This window comes from Schistocerca piceifrons, chromosome 3 (genome assembly GCF_021461385.2).
Source record: "Schistocerca piceifrons isolate TAMUIC-IGC-003096 chromosome 3, iqSchPice1.1, whole genome shotgun sequence".
Taxonomy (NCBI): Eukaryota; Metazoa; Arthropoda; class Insecta; order Orthoptera; family Acrididae; genus Schistocerca; species Schistocerca piceifrons.
In genome coordinates, this window is record NC_060140.1 from 936,803,135 (window position 1) to 936,829,594 (window position 26,460).

Sequence of the window (26,460 nt, forward strand, 5' to 3'; positions counted from 1 at the left end):
CTGCGGACGTTGAAGCGAAGGGACCACTACGTAGTGAACGTTGTATTTCAAGAACCGGAAAATGCTGAGTGAATCAAAGAAACGCAGAAGTGGAGATTTGCTATCTTTTAAAAAGGAATGGGAGAATCATTTTTTTCTCTGTGCAAAAACGTGAAAATTGGAAATGTATAATATGTGTCAGTATTCTGGCTGGTCAGCGGAAGTTTAATATTGAACGCCATTATAATAAATTTCAGTATGTTGCCGTACTTGGTGCAATAAAAGAGGAATTTCTCAAGCGATTTGGGGATATATCATAGTTATCCCAAGGTTTTGAATAGTTCTCGAGACAATTTGCTGTTTCAGTAGATGATATTCATCCCAGTTTGTAAATGGAATTAATAGATCTACACTGTAGATTCTACAGCGTAATTCTCGTATGAGTCACAAGTTCCTTTTGGCAAGACGTGTAATAGATTTTTATCACGACTTTCCACAGCAAGAGTTTCCTCGTCTCCATCGTGAAGCCGCAAAGATAATATGTTAGGCTCGACATACGTTTGCGAGAGATTTCTGTTATGAAAATTAATAAGTCTCGGTTAAGAGCAAACATCAGTAATGAAAATTTACGTAACTGTTTGCGTTTTTCTGTATGTAGAAATTTTATTCCAGACATTAAACGTATTGTAAACTCCACCTGTGATAATTAAATACAACGTATCGTAGGTAATAGGTACTCTTTCAAAGCATGATTTCTTTCAAGCACTCGTAGTAACCTTATTCCTTCATTCAATAAAGCAGGCCAGGAAACAAAACTTATTACAGAGGAAGAAGCGGAGAGACGTTATGGTGGGGAGGGGAGAGAAGCGGGTGGCCAGCTTGCCCCTGTGTGGACGCAGAACACCTGTTTACTGCACACGTGCAAGTGCACCGCACACGTGTAGGATTCCTGCTCGCCCCTGGTCTCATGTTAACTTCAACGTCTTCTCGCGAGATATGCATAGGAGGAAGGCAATATATGGTGACTCTTTCAGGAACGTATGCTTTGGGGATTTCAACAGTAAATCGCACGGTGATACACAACGCCTCTCTCGTAGCTTCTGCAACTAGAGCTGGCTGAGCGTTTACGAGTCGCTATTGCGCTTACTAAGTGAACAGAGCTTCTGTATTTCCTCTGTCAGTCATGATACGGATTCCAGGGGGACTAGTAATGCTGAAGCATTGGCTGAACGAGGATTTTATTAGTTGCTTCCTTCACAGGTGGACTAGACTGATCTGCCTACACCTGCCTTACCTAAATAACTAGTTTTGGGCGATGGTTACACTTCATACCGCTAAGTAAGTATATTTGTAGTTATTTTATGACTGTGACAGCTTCCAGAGAGAGTTCCACAATGTGTAATCGTACAATAATGCGTATTCCTGCCTGTTCGCGCACAATATCTCTCTCTCTCTCTCTCTCTCTCTCTCTCTCTCTCTCTCTCTCTCTATATATATATATATATATATATATATATATATATATATATATATTCGTTTAGTCGGTTCCGACTCTTCGTGACCCCATGAACCAAATCACGTCACTTTTTCCTGTCTTGCACTTTCTCCCGTAGACCTTCCAGGTTGGAACACATTGCTTCTGTGATGCCATCGATCCATCTCATCCTCTGATGTCCTCTTCTTCTAGTTCTTTCAATCTTTCCCAGCTTCAATGTTTTTTCCAGCGAGGCATGCCTTCGCATTGTGTATCCAAAGTAGGTCAGCTTTTGTTTTGACATTAGACCTTCCAGGGAGAAATCTGGTTTTATTTGTTCCAATATTGATCTGTTGGTTCTTTTTGCAGTCCACGATATTATTGCACTTGGCCTCCCGTGGCCGTTATCGGAAACAGGCGGTGACGTTACAGTAAAGAAGTACAGTGGTGACTAAGGAAAAAAACATCGTACTGTGAATAATTTCAAGACAGTTGTACATGGACTATGAAGTGGTTCAGCGTGTCCTCATTAAATGTCTCCGAGAAAAACTCGCGATAAGCTGACCGAAGGGCCCTCGCTCCCAGGTGCAGTAATGCTGTAGTCGGCTAATACGTTCCATTTGTTTATGTTGTGGGTCAGCTGGCAATGGCTGCACCAGGCGTCGATCCTCTGCGGGTCTTCCTGCATTTCGCTCCAGATTTGTAGTGTTCACTTCCCTGTATACAAAGAAAAGAAAACACAAAAAGGCGTGGAACTCATAGGTTGGTGCCCACTAAGCATAATGTATCATCCGGCACTGCAGAAAATAACGAGCATACGATGTGGGTGCTGCAGTGTTACATCCGTCCACTAGAGATTACACTGGCGCTACCGTTGAGAGTCTTGCAGAGTTATTATTCCAGTCACGATGTCGAGTGCAGACCATGCTGCTCTTTAGTGCCCATATGTTTGTATTTTGTGTTCCACCCGTGCTGGATACAGCGCTGGGAAACTTCAAATAGTCTGTTGCAAGTATCATATGCAAATGTCATATCAAAATTCATTCGTGTCGTTATCCCACTGATGAGTCTCGATGATACTGCATCTCTTCTGGCGAGATAGAGGTGACATAAAAATAAGTAACAGGCCAACGTTGGGCACTGTGCCTGTAGTGTCCGAAAAAATTCAAGTCGTGGAGCTGCAGTTGCATCAGGAGCTACGTGCTCAAAGACTAATAACTCCAGTGGCGCTTAGAGTAATTGGTACTGGGACATCGTCTTTAACAGTTGAACCTGCCCCTCTATACGTCGATGAGCTGTTTCGAGCCAAGTCTCTCGTAGACATTAATGTCATTAGAAACGATGACAAAGCACCTAACCAACCGCCGATTCACAACTGATACAGAAGTTCAGCAAGGCGTCATGATGAGGACGCAGAAGCCGATGCAAGCTTCTTCTATAAAGGTATTAACCTTTTGGTGCACCGACTGAACACATATTTCTACGACGACGAAAAGAAATGAAAACCAGTGTTGTACTCAATTGTCAGTAAACAAGAAACTCTAATGAAAAGACTTCGTCTAAACGGCTGTCTGGAGCCTTTCATCTTCGTACATGTCCGGAATGGGACTTGAGGGCAAAGTAAACGATTATGCCGCGTGCAAAGATGTCCAGAATGTCATTCTTTAGCTGCCTATTATTTTGAGAAGGTAGGAATACTAGTGCCATGCTTCAGTGTGTTGATTACCATTGTGAGCTTTCGCGATCAGCCGGGCTATTTCTTACAGTACGGTAAGTCGAGAAAATCGGAAAGGGCGTTTCAGATAGAATCATTTCCAGTTTTTTGTTGGGGAGGCATCTTACGCTAGATTGTGGTGTTTTAATGGATAGTTATTGAGACAAGTTCAATCTGTTTCTGTGGAAATAAAAATGTTTTTGTTGAGTGGACCGACAGGAGTTCTTAGGCGCAAGTTGTGGGCCGTGTGTGAGCTGTTAACGGTGAGAATATTCCAGTTCAGTGGTCTGAGCTTGGATCTCGGAATCTTTGTGAGAGTAGCTGGATTCCTACAGGGCTTAGATTATTGTCGTTGCAGTAGTCTGAAGTTTAACCTTGACTCTTGGATCAAAGTGAGGCTAGCGACCCTTCTTTAGAATGATTCGATGGGTTAGCAGAATAGAAATTTAATTCTAGTCCGCCAGTAAATTCTGTTAAAGTCCTATTACATCTACAGATCTGTGCGTTGCGTAGTTGTCTCGCGGTCCTCGCATTGCCAAGAATGCGTGGATTCGGGCTACAGTCGTGAGAGTGCGCTCGCGCGACGCCACGGGATCTCCGAGGCGCGGATGATAAGAATTTTTCAACCCTGTCAGCATGGATCTGAATATTTCAAATTCTTTCTCCGGGTCGCTCTAGTGAGAATCCTAAATATCTTAATACTATTTTCGAGCAGGCCCCACGTGTTTTCACTGCCCCCTACACACCAAAGAGCTAAAGAAATTGTCTAATATCGTGTAGGGCCCATGCGAGCACGCAGAAGTGCCGCAGTAAGACGTGGCATGGACTCGACTAACGTCTGAAGTAGTGCTGGAAGGAATTGGCACGATGAATCCTACAGGGCTGTCCATAAATCCGTAATATACGAGGGGTTGGAGATCTCTTCGGAACAGAACGTTGCAAGGTATTCCAGATACGCTCAATAATGTTCATGTCTGGGGAGTTTGGTGGCCAGCGGAAGCGTTTAAACTCAGAAGTGTGTTCCTGGAGCGACTCCGTAGCAATTCTTGACGTTTGGGGTGACGCATTGTCTTGCTGGAATTGCCCAAGTCAGTCGGAATGCTCAATGGACATGAATGGATGCAGGTGATTAGACAGTATGCTTAAGTACAAGTCTGGTGTCAGAGTCGTAGCTTGACGTATTAGGAGCCCCACATCCCTCCAACTGCACACGCCCCGCACCTTTACAGAGCCTCAACCAGCTTGAACAGTCCCCTGCTGACATCCAGGATCCATGTATTCATGAAGTTGTCTACGTACCCGTCCACATCCATCCGCTCGATACATTTTGAAACGAGACTCCTCCGACCACGCAACATAGTTCCTGTCATCAACAGCCCAATGTTATTGTTGAGAGGCCCAGGTGTAAAGCTTTGTGTCGTGCAGTCATCATGGGTACACCAGTGGGCCTTCGACTTCGAAAGTCCATATCGATGATGTTTCGTTGAATAATTCGCACGCTAACACTTGTTGATGGCCCAGGACTAAAATCTGCAGCAGTTTGCGGAAGGGTTGCACTTGTCATGTTGAAAGGTTCTCTTCAGCCGTCGTTGGCTCCGTTCTTGTAGGCTCTTTTTCAGGCCGCAGCGATGTCGGAGATTTGATGTTTTACCGGATTCTTGATATTCACGGTGCAGTCGTGGAATAGTCGTACGGGAAAATCCCCACTTCATCACTCCCTCGAAGATGCTGTGTCGCACCGCTCGTTCGCCGACTAAAACACAACGTTCAAACTCAAATCTTGATAACCTGCCATTGTAACAGCAGTCTAAGTACTGCGCCAGACACTTGCCTCATATAGGCGTTGCTGACCGCAGCGCTGTATTCTGCCTGTTTACATATCTCCGTAAGTGAATACGCATACGTATACCAGTTTCTTTGGCGCTTTAAAGCGTTTTGGTTGGAATTATTGCATACCTGTTTCTGTTTAGACCATATTGCAGATAGTCATAAAACTTATTTTGCGGGCGTATTTTCATAGTAGTAATGGTAAGTGCGTAGAGGTCTGTGCGGTATTGGAAATTGCTGTTCTTTTATTCTGCTTTTTTTTCGGTACGAAACCGCGACACACAGCACTTTATATTTGTTAGTTGTTATCGCCCCAGCAAGACTATAGTGACAAACACAGCGTTCGCAATCGTAATTTAAAATATCAAATTCGTTTTAAGTGAAAGAAATGTCTGTTGTTTCCTGTTATACGCATTTTCCCCGTTATTAACTTTCGAAGGATATGAATCATACCCAGCTGAAAAGCCTAAATAATGTTTGCCACAAGGAATATTGTGCTAGCGGATTCTGTTGCGGTTGTTACTGTTGGGGTAGACACGTCGCAGACAAAGACGATGCGTTAAGTTTTAACGGGGAACTTGGTTGTGAAATTGTCCGCGCTTGAGATGCTGTCGCTACTTGACGCATATGTAGCAACCGCTTCCGTCTCTCTCTTCGTTATTCGATGGACAGTTCTTTCCTCTTCGTGGCTCTTCCATTGCTACTGTAACTGATCAATGACACCAAAGCCGTAACTAAAGAAAACAGGTCAGCAACAGAAATTTTCTTCAGGGGTCATCATGAAAGGCCGAGGAACAGTCTACGTAAATTGAGACTTTAAATAAAATCTGGATATAGTCGTACTCCTATCATGAGTATCCGGAGAGTGAAATGCGCGATTTAGAAACATCATTGTGCCTGACACGTTTGACAAAGAGAGGCGTGACGTACTTCTGGAAACCCATTTTTAAATGCACGGTTCTTTTTTTCTTTCACAGTATAACGTGACAAGGCTGGAGAGAGAGGCTCGGGCTGCCGTTAAGCGTTATTCGATAAAGCTCGGGGAAGGGTTCCACTGCTGCGGTAGGGCCCAAAAGCGTAAACAAGTAACAGAGGGTCCATAACGAATGTTGTGGAAAACCAGAGCGGCGAAGGAGAATAACGATTAGTTTAAGCTGGTGAAAAACGCCAAGGATGGATCCATTTCTGGAAACGTATCCAACACGGAATCACTATAGAAAACTGTTCATTGTGCTGTGTGTATATGAACGGAGGCTGGGTCATAGTTTCCGCCGAGATCGGCATGACTGGGGCCTACGGACAAAGGAGGGGTTAGCAGGATGTCTTAAGTGATAAGCGCCGAGAGGGCCACTAACAGCTACAGATGCCCAGAGCTGTGTTTGTAAATACCAAGACTCTGAACAGAACGAACGCACTAATAACTTGGAATGCGGCAAGGAATGTTCGTACAGTGAGCTTAAGGGTTTCGTGAGAGTCCAAGAAATGCAGTCTTACGTACACAAACGACAACTGTAATTACAAGCATAACTAGACTCTACACTGTGAACGCTTACTCACTCTAAATAACAAACTAGGCTGTCTTACAAGGTAGACATAATGTCGGGTAATGGCATTTAGCACGAATAGCAACGCAAGTCGTATTCTTATTATATAATCCATTATAAGTACTTACATTGAGTGTATGACACCAGAAAGTACTCCACGCATACACTTATAACTGAAATGGCTCTAGTAGTATGGGGCTTAACATCTGAGGTCATCAGTCCCCTAGACCTAGAACTACTTACACCTCACTAACCTAAGGACATCACACACATCCATGCCCGAGGCAGGATTCGAACCTGCGACCGTAGCAGCAGCAGCAGCACGGTTCCGGACTGAAGCGCCTAGAACCGCTCGGTCACAGCGGCCGGCATTTTTATAAATGAAGCGGTACGTAGTTAATAGCATAACAAATTAAAATTTAACATATTGAAGGCGCCGACGGTATTTGATTGAAAGTGCGCACATCCTTGTCTATGTAAATCGTACTTCTATGTTAAAAGGAATAGTAATTAGTGTCAGTAGCACGGTATCAAATAATGTTTCAGGCAGCATGTGCAAAGTAATTGCAGAATTATTAGAGTAGAAATAGTCGTCCAACTCCGTTTACATTTTCAGTTCATATCAATTCGATTTCTACTGCACACGATGCCCAGTGTTCTATGAAGTGCGTTATGTGATGGGAAGCTACTTGAGATCCCATTGGCTAAAGTTTGGCGACGTCTTTGGTCGTTGAGGTGGGAGATATGCTCTTGGGAGCCGCTGGAAAATGCAAGGAAGAAAGGTTCTGTTACGACCATCAGGACCTGTGTTTTTCTTTTCCTTCACGATCGGGAGTGCAGTCAAGTGATAGATTCTGACTAGAGGGTTGCGACTTCAGCCGTCGCAGCACGAGACACTATTTCGATGTACGTGGACTTTAGTTTACGCATCTGAGCGTCGAGTTAGGACATCTGTTGTATAACGCACATAGTAATCTGAGCATATTAAGTGGAGACTTCCAAAGGGGGACATTCGCACTAGATTATTTCATGTTCGACATTCGTACTAGATGATTTCATGTTTTATTTCATTAAGGACCGCCCTTCAGTAAAACGTTAATTCTTGCTGAATAAACCAGTTACGTAAAATACAAATCTGGAGTGTAGTATACGTTATTACAGTGACCGGTCTTTTACGTTTAATAACCCTTCGCTCGCATCACGTGTCTGCGCTCAACCACTGGCCCACAGGATTACCAATGTAGTGGACTGACATGTTATGGCGTAAAGCAGACGGTGTACAGCTCGACCCTGAGTCATCTACGAGCCAATTTTCAACGATCTGTGTCGTATATTAGCCAAAGGCAGTAAAGTCACAATAGCCGTCGGTCCTGCTCCGTTAACAGGGTTTCAGTAGGTTCTGATGATAGTCCGTACCTTTTGGCGGCAGTTGGTATGAAAGCTTAGTACATACTGACGTCATTGACACGCGCTTGGTTTGCACTTGAAGAGAATTAAGACAATTAAGTGGTGCATCGTAGTTTGATGATCTTGTGTTCTGAAAAAACCTTTGCTGGCACAGAAATTTTGTTGATCGAAGCTCTAGAAAGGTGTTGATACAACTAAAAAAAAAAAAAAAAGATAATAGGCGAAAACCAGCTGTTTCTACTCCGTAGCACAGCAGCGCTGCCACACACACTTTCGCGTAAGACGAACGCACATCTGTTGCTTGCATTTTACTGCAATTTTATGCGTTGCTTACATAGGCCTTGCGCTCACTGGTTTGATTTTAGACCATCCCTCCCGATTTGTGATACAAGATTACCCGATATGTCTACGTGCGTGCAGGTGCAATATGCAAAGTGTGTGGGAGCCATACAAAATTTGATTAACAGGGGATATTGGACGTATACAGAGAAGGGCAGCACAAAGGGTCACAGATTTGTCTTGAGACCGTCACGGAAATGGTGAAGAACCTGAAGTAGTAAACTGCAAGTTTAAATACAGACTGCTCTGATTATCATGACCGTGGTTTATGAATGATATTTTGAAGTAAATAACTATAACTAGTCAGACTTGCATTGGTTTTTTTTCCCCTCTATCTACTGCGAGTTTCGACTGATGATTCCTCTGTCATCGAGTAAATCTTTTTGAGTTACTAAGACATGGGCGGTTTGTGTATATGTTTCATTCTGAGCACTTGTGACACTGTCTTCCAAACAGTTCATAGGGAGTATTCATTGGCAGAACATTTAGAAGGTGTAACAGATCTACTATAGAGACTGCTTGCACTACACTTGTCCGCCCTATTCTGGAATATTGGTGTGCGGTGTGGGATCCGTATCAGGTGGGACTGACGGATGACATCGAAAAAGTTCAAAGAAGGGCTGCTCGATTTGTATTATCGCGAAATAGGGGAGATAGTGTCACAGACATGATACGTGAATTGGAGTGGCAATCGTTAAAACAAAGGCGTTTTTCGCTGCGACGGAATCTTCTCATGAAATTGCAATCACCAGTTTTCTCCTCCGATTGCGAAAACATTCAGACGGCACCCACCTACATAGGGAGAAATGATCATCACGATAAAATAAGAGAAATCAGGGCTCACACAGAAAAATTTAAATGCTAGTTTTTCTCGCGCGCCATTCGAGAGTGGAACGGTAGAGAGACAGCTTGAAGGTGGTTCACTGAACCCTCTGGCAGGCACTTTATTGTGAACAGCAGAGCAATCGCGTAGATGTTTCAATCCGATTGCAAAAATTTGCCTATGACGTTTAGTCACTATAAAATAGTACTTGCAGACACTCTGTGCATGCGCGCGCGCGCGCAGCATTAGTTCAACCAAAAGATAGGCTTGTATTTTTTCCAAATTCTTTCTTGGACATTTTCAGTTATTCCTTTTTCCTCAGTATGTCGTCCTTAATTTTGCGTGTAATGTATGTTTCGTTAAGAAATTACTCATGTAAGACATTTTAAAACGCGTTTCTAGTCCCCCATGTGTGGGCCAGTGACATTATTTGCTTCATGTGTTAGTAAGACGAACACATGTAAAATGAATTTTTGACTAAACGAAAAAATTGTCACATTAAGGCATTGCTATTCCAGATGCGTGAGATAAGGCACAGGGATTTAAAGTACGTGTTTCCAGCCACACGTGTATAACTAGATGTGACGCGATGTTCATTGCGACACGCATTGGTGCGCCCTGCTGACGCTGTGTCCCTTAACTCCCGGAAGCGTCCCGTACACTGCTGCTAATGAACAAAACACGAGCTAATGGAATGTCAGACCAGTTGTGTAACTGTATTGAAGAGCTTCTAGCAAAGAGAACGCACCATGTCATTCTCAACGGCGAAAATTCTTCACAATACATATAAATGACCTAGTGGATAACGTCGGAAGTTCCACGAGGCTTTTCGCGTATGGTGCTGTTGTAGACGTTAAAGTCGCAGCAAATGCAGGAATACTGGCGAGGATCGGCGCTTGGTATAGGGATCGCCAGTTGACTTTTATGTAAACAAATCTAACGTATTGCGAGTATATAGTCAGAAAGAACCATTATTGTATGGTTACATAACTGCAGAACAATCACTGGAAGTAGTAACATCCATAATATTTTCAGGGGTATGCATACGAAGCCTTTTAAAGCGGAACAGCCACATAAAACTTATCGCCGGCAAGACGAATGGCAGATTGAGATGGTATTATAACAAAAAAATTAAAGGAGAGCATGAAGGAAATTTGATTGGTAATTGTCCTTTCGCTCGCAATGAAAAGAGAATATTAATTCAGTTGCATTATTATGAAATGTTGTGCGTGTACTGAAATTGTGCTATTGTTCACTCACTTTACCTCGCGTCATTTGTTCTTCTGTTTCCATCACTATATATATATATAAATTATATTTGTCGTCTTACGGAAGCTGCTTCTTCTTCTTCTGTTAATTTTATGAAATTATGATCGTGGATTTTTTCCTCCATTTCAATTGTGGATGCAGGGAGCCGGCTCTAGGGAACACAAGTTCCTCTCAAGATGATATAAAATATGAAGGAATTCTTCTTAACTTGGTTCTATATTCACTTTAATACTGTTATTAAGTCGTCTCATTCAGAAACACGCACGATACAAAACACTCGTAGCCCGTCATACTCGGAGCAGTACAGTGTAACAGAACTTCTACATACAAGGGAGTGAAACAAAATCCTGTACAAAAAAATGAGTCATGTTTTATGGTGATTTGTCTACGCTTTACTGCGCATTCCTGACTGATGTCTTTGCCGACGCTTATATTCGGTCTTTGATTATCTCGTTATCACTGTCTCATTTTTTGGTAAATTTTAACTTTACCGTATCCGGGAGGTCTTTCACCATGTCCCTACACAGGATTCATATGAAGAATCCTCAGGAAATGTAGTACAGCCACAAAGAAGGTAACTTAGAAAACCCTGTTCAAGCAGTATTCCTCGACACTACGGAATCCCTACCGGGTACACATGATGAAGGAACTAGAGAAGATCCAAAGAAGACAGTACGTCCCATTATAGCTTCATTTAGTAGCTGCCAGAATGTCAAGAGATGCTCAACTACACTACTGGCCATTAAAATTGCTACACCACGAAGATGACGTGGCTACAGACGCGAAATTTAACCGACAGGAAGAAGATGCTGTGATATGCAAATGATTAGCTTTTCAGAGCATTCACACAAGGTAGGCGCCGGTGGCGACACCTACAACGTGCTGACATGAGGAAAGTTTCCAACCGATTTCTCATACACAAATAGCAGTAGACCGGAGTTGCCTGCTGAAACGTTGTTGTGATGCCTCGTGTAAGGAGGAGAAATGCGTGCCATCACGCTTCCTACCTTGAAAATGGTCGGATTGTAGCCTATCGCGATTGCGGTTCATCGTATCGCGACACTGCTGCTCGCGTTGGTCGAGATACGACTGTTAGCAGCATATGGAATCAGTGGGTGCAGGAGGGTAACACGGAACGCCGTGCTGGATCCCAACGGCCTCGTACCACTAGCAGTCGAGATGACAGGCATCTTATCCGCATGGCTGTAACGGATCGTACAGCCACGTCTAGATCCCTGAGTCAACAGATGGGGGCGTTTGCAAGACAACAACCATCTGCACGAACAGTTCGCCGACGTTTGCAGCAGCACGGACTATCAGCTCGGAGACCGTGGCTGCGGTTACCCTTGACGCGGCATCACAGACAGGAGCTCCTGCGATGGTGTAGTCAACGACGAACCTGGGTGCACGAATGGCAAAACGTCACTTTTTCGAATGAATCCAGGTTCTGTTTAGAGCATCACGATGGTCGCATCCGTGTTTGGCGACATCGCGGTGAAAGCACATTGGAAGCGTGTATTCGTCATCGCCATACTGGCGTATTACCCGGCGTGATGGTATGGGGTGCCATTGGTTACACGTCTCGGTCACCTCGTGTTCGCATTGACGGCACTTTGAACAGTGGACGTTACATTTCACATGTGTTACGACCCATGGCTCTACCCTTCATTCGATCCCTGCGAAACCCTACATTTCAGCAGGATAATGCACGACCGCATGTTGCAGGTCCTGTACAGGCTTTTCTGGATACAGAAAATGTTCGACTACTGCCCTGGCCAACACATTCTCCAGATCTCTCACCAATTGAAAACGTGTGGTCAATGGCGGCCGAGCAACTGGCTCGTCACAATACGCCAGTCACTACTCTTGATGAACTGTGGTATCGTGTAGAAGCTGCATGGGCAGCTGTACCTGTACACGCCATCCAAGCTCAGTTTGACTCAATGCCCAGGCGTATCAAGGCCGTTATTACGGCCAGAGGTAGTTGTTCTGGGTACTGATTTCTCAGGACCTATGCACCAAAATTGCGTGAAAGTGTAATCACATGTCAGTTCTAGTATAATATATTTGTCCAATGAATACCCGTTTATCATCTGCAATTTCTTCATGGTGTAGCCATTTTAATGGCCAGTAGTGTAACTCCAGTGGTAGACGCTGCAACATAGGCGTTGTGAATCGGGGAGTTCCGACAACGTTCATTCCTGGAAAATCCAATACATTGTTTCCTCCTGCGTAATCTCGCGAAAAGATCACAAAGCTAAAATTAGAGAGATTAGAGGTCAGTCGGAACCTTACAGAAATCTTTCTTCCCGCGAACCATTAGCGACTGGAAATGGAGGAAGTGACAGTGGCACACAAAATACTGAAGGAGTATAAATGTATAAGATGGAAACAGAACATTGTATAAGATGAAAACAGACTTGTCACCTGAGCTACGGAGGCACACTAATGAATTAGTGGTTGCAATCATTTGTGGGTTTCAAATGAAACTGTAGCGAAACACAGTATAAACCAGAGATGTTAATGTCATAAACGGTGGAAGTGAAAATTTCCAGAAGTGTGAATTGTACAGTAGCTAGCTATTAGTAGGATTCCAAGTGTAGCAGTGTGTTACTGTGTAGTTAGTGCAATAAAGCAGCGACAATGTGCTCGTGAGTTGCTCGTAAATCTGGGAGACATTCCTCGAGCGCGTGTTTATGACGGCGTGAGTAAGCCGTAGGTCTTTCGAGGCGCGCTGAGTGTGCACGACGTAGTTTGCGAGACGGCGCTTCCAAGGAGAAGGTGCTTTGTCGTCGCCGCCGCTGCCGGCCGTCGCCTTGACTACGCGGCGTGATTCCTGCGCTGCGTCGTGCGCGGCGTAATTGTCCCCCTCCTCTTCTTTGTGCCGCCCTAGCTTCCAGCAACAGAATTGTCTTCCAGCGGTTAACAACGTCGCGTGTAGCCGAACGCTTGCGGGTGCTCTTGTTTTGGAGGCGAGACCTCTACCAGCCTGTGAAGGTCATCGACTGACCTTAAGTCTGAGTTGTGACTCGGTGATTAGCGCAGAAACGCGCCGCCAACTCAAGGGAAGAGGAAGCAAATCGTTAACACGCGTTGCTAAATGCACCGAGGCGAACTTTGTTTCAGTTGTCTGACAAAGAACTCCATCTGCGCCATACGGTTGAGATCGGCAATTGTTTAATTCGTATGCATTTATCTGTTAGAATCACGCTTGAGCACTCATAAACGAGGAGCTCAACTGTCATCAGCTGTTAACCCATTAGTTATCGCATCAGTTCACATCATTTGAAACAATTAAGTCATTTGTGCTATCTCATATGTCACTGAATTTAAATTGTACGTATACATGTTCACTGCTTTAGTCTGTGAAGGTAAATAATCAGAAAGATGCCTTTCTTCCCCTTATCGCGCACAGTTTTTTCTTTTTTAGATATTGTTAGAGGTTTTTATATAAATATGTTAATCAAAACCACTACAGATGTTTATTACGACACATTAGGTTTAATTCTAGATGAAGTGCAGATGACATGCAATTAAACAACACAAAGATTAGGTTTAAAGCAACTAAAACATGCACGTAAATAACTTAGAAAGAACAGATGACACATTACTCCGAAAAATTCGCCAACAGTCTTTGCAACTAATTCTCACAGTGGCAAAGTGTCATGACTCCAAAATGTCTAAACGATTTACATAAAGTTTACAGGCACATTGTGGAACACAGCGAGCACTCTAAAACGATCACCGACTGCCTGGCATAAGAACAAACATCAATAAGTCTACATGCAGCGAACGTACCAGATTGCGGCACGTTACGGGACTAAGGTGGTTTTCATTGACCAGTATTCAGCTGTGCACGGCTAAAGGCTAAAAATTATTACGTTGATACTTCTAGAAAACAATCGTTGTTACGATCGATATCTGCTACAAAATTTTCATGGGATCAGCATTTTATTTTACATCGTTTTTAGCTTCAAACTAAGCCAAAGAAATTTCCTGAATTTCGTAATGTATTGTCTTACTTCTTTTTAGAACCACGTCAGAGAAAATATACATTACACATTATTAGAACTGTGGATGAGGAACAAACATAAATAAATTAATTAATTAATCTTCTACAGACCAGGAAAGCAAGAAAGTGTGAAACAAACATCTAATGAGGGATTTAATAAATCCGGCAGCTGTTTGGATCACTTTTTAAACCATACTGATTGCTGTTTTAAATTACAAAACTTACGACGAGGTAACTCATTAACGTTTGGCACCACAACCGAAAACAGTCTTTATGTGGTTGAAAGGATTAAATATGCTTACGAAGGTTAATACGCTTGATCTTCGGAGTGAAAGCAGTTAATTTATGTTATCGCTAATAAAGCATTAACCTGAATGTGATTAGTGCTTCGAATCACTGAATCCGTAAGTTAACTTAACGAATATTTTCTGAATGGAAGTGTAATATATGTTGTCGATTATTTGGTTTGAGAGACTTGAAACCTGCTACAAGCTGCACTAAAACTAAACAGTGGAGTCCCGCACGTCCTCTCTCCGCTCAGTTAACACCAAATCGAAGGCTTGTTTCTGTCTCAGTTGCTGTGACTCGATGTGTGCCAGATGCGATGGAAACGCACTTTTGCTTTGTGTGTTAGTTGTCGTACGCCTCTCAGTCGGTAGCGAGTGGTGATCCGCCAGCCACAAAACAGTAGACTGAAAAAGGGCGCTGAACTTAGTCTGCACGAGTATGCATTTTAAGTCATTTTATGCATCCACTCCTGTGTTGTATGCTGGTGCTTCGCCAAAGTGTACCTTGCCTGGGGAATGTTCAGAATTGCATTCAGCAGGGACTTCAATTATTAACTCTCTAATATTAAAAGCGTTTATTATCTTAACAGCATAATTGCTGAGAATGACTTATATTTTTCTGCATTTACCTCCCGTTCTGTGTCACGGAGTGAGATTCAAATCATAATCAGGCCATGCCGATTAGTGTTTTCGCGATTTTCGTGAGTCAGTGCTGCTGATTTACTCCCACATTTTTATAACCGAGGTAGGACTGCGTTTCAGCTACGCTGTCGGCTGTGCCGATTTCGACTGGAAGGTACAGTTTACAATTTTTGTTTTCCCCTTTCCACTGCAAGTCTGACATCTTGCTCATCTCGTGTTATCGACCTTGGAAGAAAGTTCTATATTTTCCTTGTCTTCGTCAGAATCGTTCATCAGCTGTAGAGTTCCAAATTTTGGTTCTGAATATTCTTTCGGCACCAGTATGCACACATGGCAGTATTATGTGTACTCTTTAGTTAAGATATTAAGACTTATGTGTAACTCTTCTGTTAACTTTTTATTTCTTAAAAAAATCACTAAGTGAAATTAATGACAGTTTTATATCACAGTGATGATCGATATGTAGTCTTTGCGTCTTTCCTGTTTAGAAAGGTAGACTTCCATTTTTGTGTAGCTGTATTGTGTTGGTTTATTTGATGTTGTGACGTTCGAAAACATACGTTGTTAGCTATATGGGGTAGTTACATTTAAAGTGAAATTTTGAACTAGTGTTACTTGTATTAGTAAGATTGGCATAAACAGAGTTCTACTTGCCGAAGTTTTAGCCCTGTCCCTCTTGTTAGGACTCACACGATTGCTCCAGAAATGGGAGAGACGTGACTGTTCATAACTGCGCACAAATTTGTCTCTCTTCCGATATTCGAACGGATTATTTTCAACTTCTCATCCATCATTGACGTCTGTATTCGGATTTTGCTTCCTGTTTCTCTTTCCTAGTGATAGTGTGCACAAAACAGCAGTTACATTATATTGCTTCGTTGATTGTTTTCAATTTTTACTGCGTTTGCGAGCTCTGTTCTTGCGTAGAACGATTAATAGCAGTAGACAGTTACTTAACTGGACAGCAATACCTGTTTCACGTTGAAATGCTTTTCACTACAGGCCTTGATTAAATTCAGTTAGTCTAATTTAAATGACATGAAATAAATCAAAGTACTGGGTAAAAATAATTGAAGATGGAAGGAAACGATGTCAGCGAAGCAACTCTCAGAAACATGAAATGGACATGTTACAGCTAATGAAAATTTGTGATTGACAGTGACTGGAACCTGCATTTCCTGCTTATGGCGAGCAGTCGTCTTAAAACATAAGGGTATTTTAGGCTGCCTCCAGGTCTTACTCTACCTGTTCTTGTCGCTGATTTTCCTCCTCTTACTACCGATAAAACATACACCATCTGATCAAAAGTATCTGGCCACCATATTAATGAACATTAGTATAGCTTATGTCCTCCCTTCCCCTTTATGACGGTTTGAGATCTGCTGGGGGACATATTCTATGAGACGTCTGAATGTCGGCGGAGGAAAGGCAACCCACTTTTCCTCAAGAGCCGAAACCAGAGAAGATAGTAAATTTGGACGGAGGGGTCTGGAGCGAAATCAACGTTCTAACTCACCCCAAGATGTTTCATTGTGTTCAGATACACCCCAAGATGTTTCATTGGGTTCACATCGGGACTCTGGACAGTCCAGTCAACTTCAGCAATGTTATTGTCACAAACTATTGCCTAGACGATGCTGCTTTATCACAGGGTGTATTGTGAAGCTTATGCAATCATTTTTTCTGAACTGTTGCTGTGCTGTAAGAGGTGCATAGTGCTGTATAATGTTTTCGTATGTTAACACATTTAGCGTTGTCTTATGCGTAATAAGGGGCCCACAACTTAGGCATGAAAAACAAATGGTTCAAATGGGTCTAAGCACAATGGGACAAATCGAACAAATCATAATTACATTATTACTCTCTAACTCGCCGCAGGACCCCGTGGACCCCTTACACCAAAATACGCCGGAAGGTATTCCTGAACGACTTCCGAAAGTTCGTCGGTTGATTTCTGTTTAACCCTTTATGTAGCAAGGATAGGCTAGATACCAATGGTGTCCGGGTAATTATTGCTGTAAGGAACTCTATAGTATCTAGTGAGGTTACAAGAGATTGCGAGTGTGAAATACTTTTGGAAGGAAGTAAGGCTCGAAGGAGAGTGAAACATGGTACTCCGATGCCTTTATAGCCCATGTGTCTCAGAAGCTGTAATGTAAGAGGGCTGTAAAGAAAACTTGCAGAGTATCGAGAATAAGTTTCGAATGAAACAAGTTTACTGTTATCGCGAACCACTGTTTGTTTATATCCACAATACGTTTTGAAGGTTTAAACCATCGTCAGATGGATTTACAGGCGTTAGTATGACTTGTGTGTGTGTGTGTGTGTGTGTGTGTGTGTGTGTGTGTGTTTGTTAAGATACTGGTGTAGCCTGTGGCAGCCTCTCCAGTGGCCAAAGGCTCCTTCCTCTGCCGCGATACATAGCACGTAAATTGCCATGCTTTGTGGACAAAGTTTACATGTGATGTATTACGTCAGAGGAAGGAGCCCGTGACCACTAGTGTCAGTGAAGCACATTACCGCAAAGTCGTAACACCACACACACGCACATGTCGTACTAACGCTTCTAAATTCACCTGACGATGGGGTTTAAACCTGCTAAACGCGTTGTGGATATAAATAATCAGCAAGCTTTTGTTTCTTTCGATTTCAATAAGTCACGGTAAAGCCTACTCTTAAATTTTTACGAGTAAGTTTCCTGGCCGTGCTGTTGTGACGGGGGGAGACTTCAGCATGCCAACTATATAATCTGGAAGTAATGCGATTAAAACTGCAGTACTTGTGTCAAGGTATTTGTGATGATGCCACCACACACCTATATAGGGAAAGAAAATGCCACACTCATATTATGTGACTGGATCCTGAGGAAGTGTGGAACACGAAAGTAGTCGCGTAGAAATTTCTCATTCGAACAATTCTGGGACCTTTACAGAGTTCGATGAGATATATTCAAAGAAGAGCTGCACTTTGTCTCACGGATTTGTTTAGTCAGCGCTATTACCACAGAAATGCTCAGTTCAAATGTCTCTGAGCACTATGGGACTTAACTTCTGAAGTCATCAGTCCCCTAGAACTTAGAACTACTTGAACCCAACTAACCTAAGGACATCACACACATCCATGCCCGAGGCAGGATTCGAACCTGCGACCGTAGCAGTCGCGCGGTTCCGGACTGTAACGCCTAGAACCGCTCGGCCACACCGGCCGGCCAAATGCTCAGTAAATGCTGTGGGAGGCTATACATGAAAGTCGTGCACCGCCACGTTTGAAAACAGCCATGAAACTAATTACTTCCCCCGGTAGAGAAATGTACCGACAGATCTTTTCACGTACGTCTGCGAAAGAAATAGATTTGGGGGCGGGGGTGGGGGGGGGGGGGGAGGGAGGCGTTGATGATGTTGACATTCCCACGCATCGTGCAGTAACTTGAGAAGTACAGATGTAGATACGTACACTGTCGGAGGGGGCATCGCAGTGCCAAGGAGGAATTGGGCGACGTAACGAAAATCGGTAGGCGTGTTTCTCCAGCTGAAGCATGTCTATTCCAGTTTCGCGCCAGTCCCACAAAAGAGGCGCTAGTAACGCCACTATGAGCATGGAAATCAGATTTGCTTTAAATAGACACTGTAATGCTCGTGAGCGTTACTTACCCATGAGATTTGGCGTGATGGGTTGGTGTTAATCAAGAGTGCCTTTAAGGCGACAAAGAGGCCGTTAGTAGCACCTTACCCAGTTTGAACAAGGTTGTGTAACAGGGGTACGAGAATCTAGATATCCTTCTGCGCTATTGCAGAAAGACTTGGCACGAATGTAGCCATTGGCCATGATTGCTGGCAGCGGTGGTCAAGACAATGTGTGGTCGCAAGAAATCCGGATTCCGTCACTACTGAGAGGAAAGATTGTACTGTTCGGCGTGTGATTCTGGCGCATCGAACTGAGTCTGTAGCAGCAGTTCGAGCAGCGGTTGGCACCACAGTAACACAACGAACTTTTGCAAATCGCTTGCTTCAAGGATAGCTCCGAGCCAGACACCCTGTAGCGTGTATTCCGCTGACCCTAAACCATTTGCGACTTTAGTGGTGTCAAGCGAGAGCTGATTGGGTGGCAGGATGGAAGTGTCTTGTGTTTTCTGATGAAAGCTGGTACTGCGTCGTTGCCAGTGATGGCCGTGTGTTGGCAAGGAGGCCAGTCGAAGACCTGCCGTCTACCTGTCTGTGTGCTAGACACACTGGACCTGCACCTGGAGTAATGGTCTGAGGTGCTATTTCGTATGAGAGAAGGAACAGTCTCGTGTTTATCCCACGCAACCTGACTGCAAATTTGTTCGTCAATCTGTTGATTCGACTAGGAGTGCTGTCATTCGTGAACAGCATTCCAGGGAGTGTTTCCCAGCTGGGCAGCGTTCGCCCATATACCTTTGTTGTAGCCCAACATGCTTTACAGTGTGTCGACATATTGCCTTGGCATTTTCGATCACCAGATCTGTCTCCAATCGAGTACATTTGGAGCATCATTGGATGTCAACTCCAGTGTCATCCACAAATAGCGTTAACCGTTCCTGTACTGGCAGAGTGCAACAGGCCTGGAACTCCATCCCACGTACTGGCATCCGGCACCTGTACAATACAATGCACGCATGTTTACATGCTTACATTCAACATGTGGCGGTTACACGGGTTTTTAATGCACCAGCATTTCACATTTGCAATCGCGTATCTCACAGTGACATTAACCTATGATCTTGCAATGTTAACCACTTAAATATGTTACCTAGACAAATATATTCCCGAAATTTCATTACATTAATTATATTTTGATAATGACAGAAGCTGAAGAAATTAATTAACGTTTATGCCACGGCTGGGACTTTTCGGACAGTGTAGTTCGTGAAAGTCCCGGTGTAAATGGAGAAATACGTGAATTTGTAGAGAAGTAGAAGTGCATCGAAATTTTATGTGCCTAGTGCAGTGTTACGCAAGAAGGGAGAAAATGGATTTTAGTTACGGCTATTGTCCGGGAGGGACTGCGACGCTGATCCCGAAACCCGTCAAGTCCGGGCTTATGCAGTCCTGGGCGCGGCGTTGTGCAACTCGCCGGCTCAGCTCTGTTTACCTATCACTGCCTGTCCTCGCGCTGCTTCTCCGGCTTTGCTCTGTGTAATAAACACTGACACCTTAACAGTACTGCCAATTCTCAAAACACGAGACAACCATTCTCTGGTTTCCATATTAGTCACCTTCGTGATTGTCAAATGACACTTTGAAATTGAACGTTATGACACAATCAGCTAGACCACATTTTTCGCAGTACGTGGAAAAAAAGTTTGTGGTTACGACTATGGGACCAACACATGCCCAAGGGAGGACTCGAACCTCCGACGGGGAGAGCCCGGCGAACCGTGACAAGACGCTCCAGACCACGCGGGAAATATTCTGTAGTAAAGCTGAACTCCGTATTTACGAATGCTGTTTCCTTGTATACTTGCTGGATGCGAGTAGCAAAATCCTGTTTCATCTCTTTCGGAGAAAATTAAGATTTAGTCGCTTTCATTCTGTTTTACTTTACAATAAAGGTATTTTTTAATTCAAGCTGTGCATCGACGTAGCCATTACACCTGCAGAACTAATTTTTACGGTGTGTATTGTGTATTGAACTGGGGACCTAGAAACAACGGAGACGCTTCGTCCCGCGGTAGCCCTCAGTAATTCACAACCCCACAACATGCCACGACAGTCCATCCACCCCACCGCCGACCCACACCGAACCCAGGGTTTCTGTGCGGTTCGCCATCTTACGGCCTTTCTTAAAGATAGGAATGACCTGTGCATTTTTCCAGTCGTTAGGTACCTTTCGTTGCTCAAGCGACCTATGTTAAATTACTGCTAGAAGGGGAAGAAGTTAGTATTGTGTATCACAGCTTCCGTTTTAGCTGTATAGCTAAAGTGCATGTTGCGATACTAGATTCAATTTACTTACGATAATTATTTTTCGTTCGTGCTGACTATTGTTGTTTCCACTGAGTATTGTTTCCGCTACAGCTGTAGAACTGATTTTTAGATACTCTTTTCGGTTACTTTTCAACAAATAGTTAAAGCTCTTGTTGTTAAACCTTTTTACGATTTACTACTGAAAAATACATACGTATGAAACTGTATCACCATCACTATTTGAACTATATAGCCAAAGTATATTTTCCTATACTACCAAGATTTATTTACCATAAATAAAATTTTTGTTCATGTAGTGTATCGTGGTGATCATTAAAGATGTAGAGCTTTTGTTATGACACTCCATTCTTTTACATACCAAAAAACGCTTCGTTATTTGTTTGTGATTGATGATAATAGTTGTATTGTTTCCCGATTTAGTATATTCTCGTAATTAAAACTGTCTGTGTCATTTATGTTTCAAAATATTGCCAGTGACATGAAGTTACAATAGCGCACAGCAGACCACGCTGTTGGGTCCTCTCAGTGTCAACCATCCGTGGAAAACCTAGTTGGAGCTGAATCCGATATTCACAAGACAGACGTGATTATTTACTGCACAAGTGACTATAGGTTAGTTTTGCAAATTATGATTGATGCCTCCTTACAATCAGTTCGCCATATCGTTGCTGACTTTACGATTTGAGCGTACAAGGGAATATTGACGGACATTCCCCACATGTCATATGTGACGCGATCGAATGGGTCAGGGAACTAGATCTTGAGATGTAAGATTCTACGAGCTTGTTTGTCCAGAAAGGTACGACGAATAAATAAATAAATAGTTGCCTTGTTGTTGATATCATTTGTCGCCAGTTCACTGCGTCCCTGTCCAAAGCCGAGCTGTAGTATCGCAGTTTCCTCTTTATCCATGTATGGTTACCTTAATTTCGCTAACAAGGTTTTTTTCTACTGTCACCTCGCACGAGTCCGATCTTGGAAAGAATGTTCTCATAATCTTTTTACTTAACAGTTGAAATCCCCATTTGCTCTAAGTGTTGCAGGAAAATAGCGCATTTGCTGCTTTATTTGCGCTTCAGTTTTGTTCGGTGCAACATTGTGCATTTGTACAATCAAAACGGAGATTATAGTCTGATATAAATAAATTTTGTCCGTTCAACGTGCAGTTAGATTCTTGTAAGTCTGATTGCAATGTATCATTTTAGATCCCTTTCTAGTTCACCCAAATGAAGCACCTGTAATACCCAGTCGGTGATCATTTAGTTTAAGTGCATATTGTCTGGTTTCTGTTGTCAGTTTCCGGCAACAACGGCAGCGACTGGAGGAGCGGAGCTTTGAAAACATCACATCTGCTGGTACTGGCACACGGAAGCTTTTCGTAGGGTGGATCGGTCGTTCGCGTTGTTTATCCGGTACCTCGGCCGGGTCAGCTCTGTGTCATGTTATAGTGTGCTGCACTGTTATCTCGCTTATAGCCACGACTTTGCCGTGTTACAGACAATAAAATCCCTTTAATCGCAAGAGAACGCAGCAAAAACTGATATTATCATTGCGCAACGTCGTGAATACAGCTTATTCTACTCACAGCATCATGTAATTTATCGAACATAGGCAGTGCCTCGGCGTGCAGTTTGTTCGATGTCAATGTAAGGGCGACAGCTCCTGTATGTTTCAGCCATCAAGTTAAGTGAACACTAAAGTAAGATCAGAAGGCAAAGTCTCGTAAGGGCATATGCAGTATTCTGTACAAATAACTTGCTGTGGATCATTGTTTTACGGTTTTGAATTAGAAATATACAGGAAAAGCTTTTTGCAGTATCCTTGACTACTGACACGTATTAGCCACTACTCAGTTTGGTGGAATTCATCGCCTGGAGATAAGCGACTCACGTTGGCCACTTTGCCCATATTGACTGTCGGCCTTTGAGCAGAACCAGTAGAGATAGCGATGCCGGAGGGGGAGGATGACAGCAGCGGGGGTGGGGCGTTGGGGCGGCTGTGGCGCAAGGTGCAGGGGGGCGGCGCGGCGGCGGCGGCGGTGCTGCAGCTGCGGGGGCTGCAGCGGCCCGGAGGCGGCGGGGGCGCGGGGGCGGCGCTCGGCGGCGACGACGGCGACTCGGCCACGCTGACGCGCCGGCGGGCCTCCGCCGTGGACAGCGCGCTCGACAAGTGCGGCGACGCCAAGGTGAACCGGCGCGGGCCCCTCGTAGATAGCCCCATTAGACCAGTAAACAGCTGCAGGAGTATTGGCATAGTGGTGTGCTACCCCCACCTAGTAGTGTGTAGAACCAGACGTAGCATCCAGAAACAGAACGGGTCCTCCTGGCAGTCGATGCCCACAAATCATCTGTAGTGGTCAGTTGGTTTTACACTTATGACCGTTTAAAATTGGTGCACCGTGAAGACGACATGCAACTGACGTCCAGAGTTGACAGGATCCGACAGATGGTTCAAAAATAACGAATTGTTTTTGGAGTGAATGGTCTTTATTCGTCTTCATCTGTGTTACCGCTTTCAAAACAATCTCCATTAGCAGCTTCGACGGGTATAACAAAACATCTACGGGGCTAATCTGTACTGCTGTGTAAAGACGAATTGTAGTGTAGTGCTGCTACCAAAAATCTCTAAATGTTCTTGATCGATTTACTTCAAATTTTTACGCTACACCCTAATATAAAACCTGAGTGGACGGACATAGTTACACATTTTTAATAGATTTGATATATATTTGAAAGGGAAATTTTTATCAAAAATCTCTTATATTTCTTAGTTCTTGTTTTTACACTATACTCTAATAAACGTTCGGAGAGACATTTGTCGTATATTTTTTAATATATGTGATATGTAAATATATACTTTCATATAAAGGGGAAACGTTTTTAACCAACTTTTGGAAAAGTTGTAGATGTGTTGTACTTCATACTGTTGCAAAATACTTTACCAGCATTCAGGCGGACGTGGCTAAAATTTTTTAAACAACGATGTACAGATTTTCTGTTGAAATCAGTAGCGAAAAAGAAAAAGCTGTGCTGTGAAAATGTGCGGTTTCATTTTCTTTCTCGCAGTCAGTTTTAAGGAGAAAGTTGTATTTATGGCTTATCGACTAACTATTAGGATGGTACTACAGAATCTGAAATCCAAGGAACATAGAATAAAATAAGGTATGCCAGATTGGCTTAGTGTGCTCTCATTGGTCAGCGACTTACTTTCACGTCTCGTCTCCTCTCATGTAACTTAAAGTTTCGCGCTCACAGGGTTGAACACACTTCATGTTAATATTATATACAAGGTTTCCGAAAGAAATGCATTAAATATTAGTAGCAATGATGATATATCGCCACGCAAAACTAGTGGCCGATGTTCGCATCCGCATTCATACTCGTCTTTTAGACATCTGACTACGGTAAATGTTTTACAATTGGGTACTGCCCATTTTACACGTTTTTGTAAATAAAAAGATAGTAATCTTCGAACTTACCTTACAAAGCTGATGCAGAAGCTACGTCGAAGATGCTGAAGGCGACGCTGACCAGAACCGATTCTTCCTTGCCGAATTCCGTTTCATTGCATCAATTTTGGCTCTTTTTGTAAAATGTCTAATCCGTATAAAAGTTCTTGTTCTGACATATAACTGAACTATTTTGCTATTAAGTTCGGGAAATTTCGCACTTACATGATCTGCTAAGGTTGCCATCACTCTATTACAATGAGAAATATTTGATCCATGAAAAGCAGCAAATATAATTTCTAACTCACGTATTTTAGCAAACCAGTCAGTAGAGGGAGAAATGAGGCCCCCTTTTGAAATAATAGTAATCCAGTCTTGCTTCAGACTTAGTTCTGTATCAACACCACACCGCCCTGCTGTATTTCCCAAAGAACTGTCAACGTTTTGGCACTTGATGCTATATATCCTGCTAGATATTTTAAAGCATCATCATTCACTTCTTCACTGGTACACACTAAATCACTGAGCTCGAAATCTAAGAGCAAGTTTTCGTCATCTGTAGCGACGTCAAATGATTTCAGTTACTCCTATACATAATTCACTCGAGAGAAAACATGCAAAATCGTTCAAAATCTTCCTCAGTTTCATCAGCTGGTGTCGGATAGTTTTCAGAAGCAGAATTCTCATTTTTGTCCTCTGAAGTCGAAGCACCAGAAGACAAAGGTATTTCACTTGCACTTCCTGTCAGTATCAATAAACGAATTCTGTTTTTCACCTCGAAGGGAGTGGGATTGTTGTAGAAGACACCAAGGCCACGGATTCTGGAAAATAAATTTTCCAGACAATCTTGATTAAGTCTGGCTGTCAATATATAAGTAGCTCCGGAATTTTTCATATCATTGTAAAGTCCAAAAAGTGAATTTATTGATATAATGAATCCCTTCTGAAACGCATATTAGATCACATTTCAAGAAATCTTTTTAGAGAGCTTTCCTGACTTCTGATATTAAACCCGTAACCACTTCTAAGGGGAGCTTTCTCATCTTGAGGGTATCTCGAATTCAGCACATCGAAAACATCGTTCACGAGCTCAATGAAGCTTCCTTCGCGATCTTTATGCAGAACATCTCACCGCTTGGGCAGTGCGACGTGAAAATATCTGTGCAGCATTGGACATTCTGCCGATCACGTCCACTAACGTTAAGATGAACCTCCGATATGTGGTGATTGATCGAAAGATTGCCTTTCTGATGTCGAAGAAGATCCTCTATAAACATTTTTGTAATCACAGTACCATCAGGCAAAGTGATTCCGTCATCAAGAAAATGATTTCTTAATAACTTAAGCAAATGTGGAACATCAAAAATAACCCAGACTTTTCTGCTATGATCTACAGGGTTTGAAAAGAATGTCTTGGATGTAGACACACCAAGTTGCTTCCACACATTCATATTTTTTGGTCCCATGTCACACGTAACAGCTACGATACGGATTCCTGCTGTTTCAGCTTCTTTTATGACATTCTGCAACAAATCACTAGACATTGCAACATCAAAGTCATAATACACTGGCTGCTTCCATTTTGAAAACAAGCTGCGAACCATGACGACTTGGACATTGTTGTGTGGTCCGAGTAATACATCGTCGAATGGATCGTAAGTCACACGACCGTCAATGCTCATCTCGTCGAAGCTTAGGACACCAATCGCCTCTAATGATGTGAACATTTCTGACCTACCTTTAACTA

At 43.1% G+C, this 26,460-nt stretch overlaps 1 protein-coding gene across 4 annotated transcripts in view; it reads left to right on the forward strand.

Annotated features, from left to right (window-relative positions):
- Nucleotides 1-26,460, forward strand: part of LOC124787644 (transmembrane protein 47) — a 375,006-nt gene that overhangs the window by 215,827 nt on the left and 132,719 nt on the right. The window lies entirely within an intron of this gene.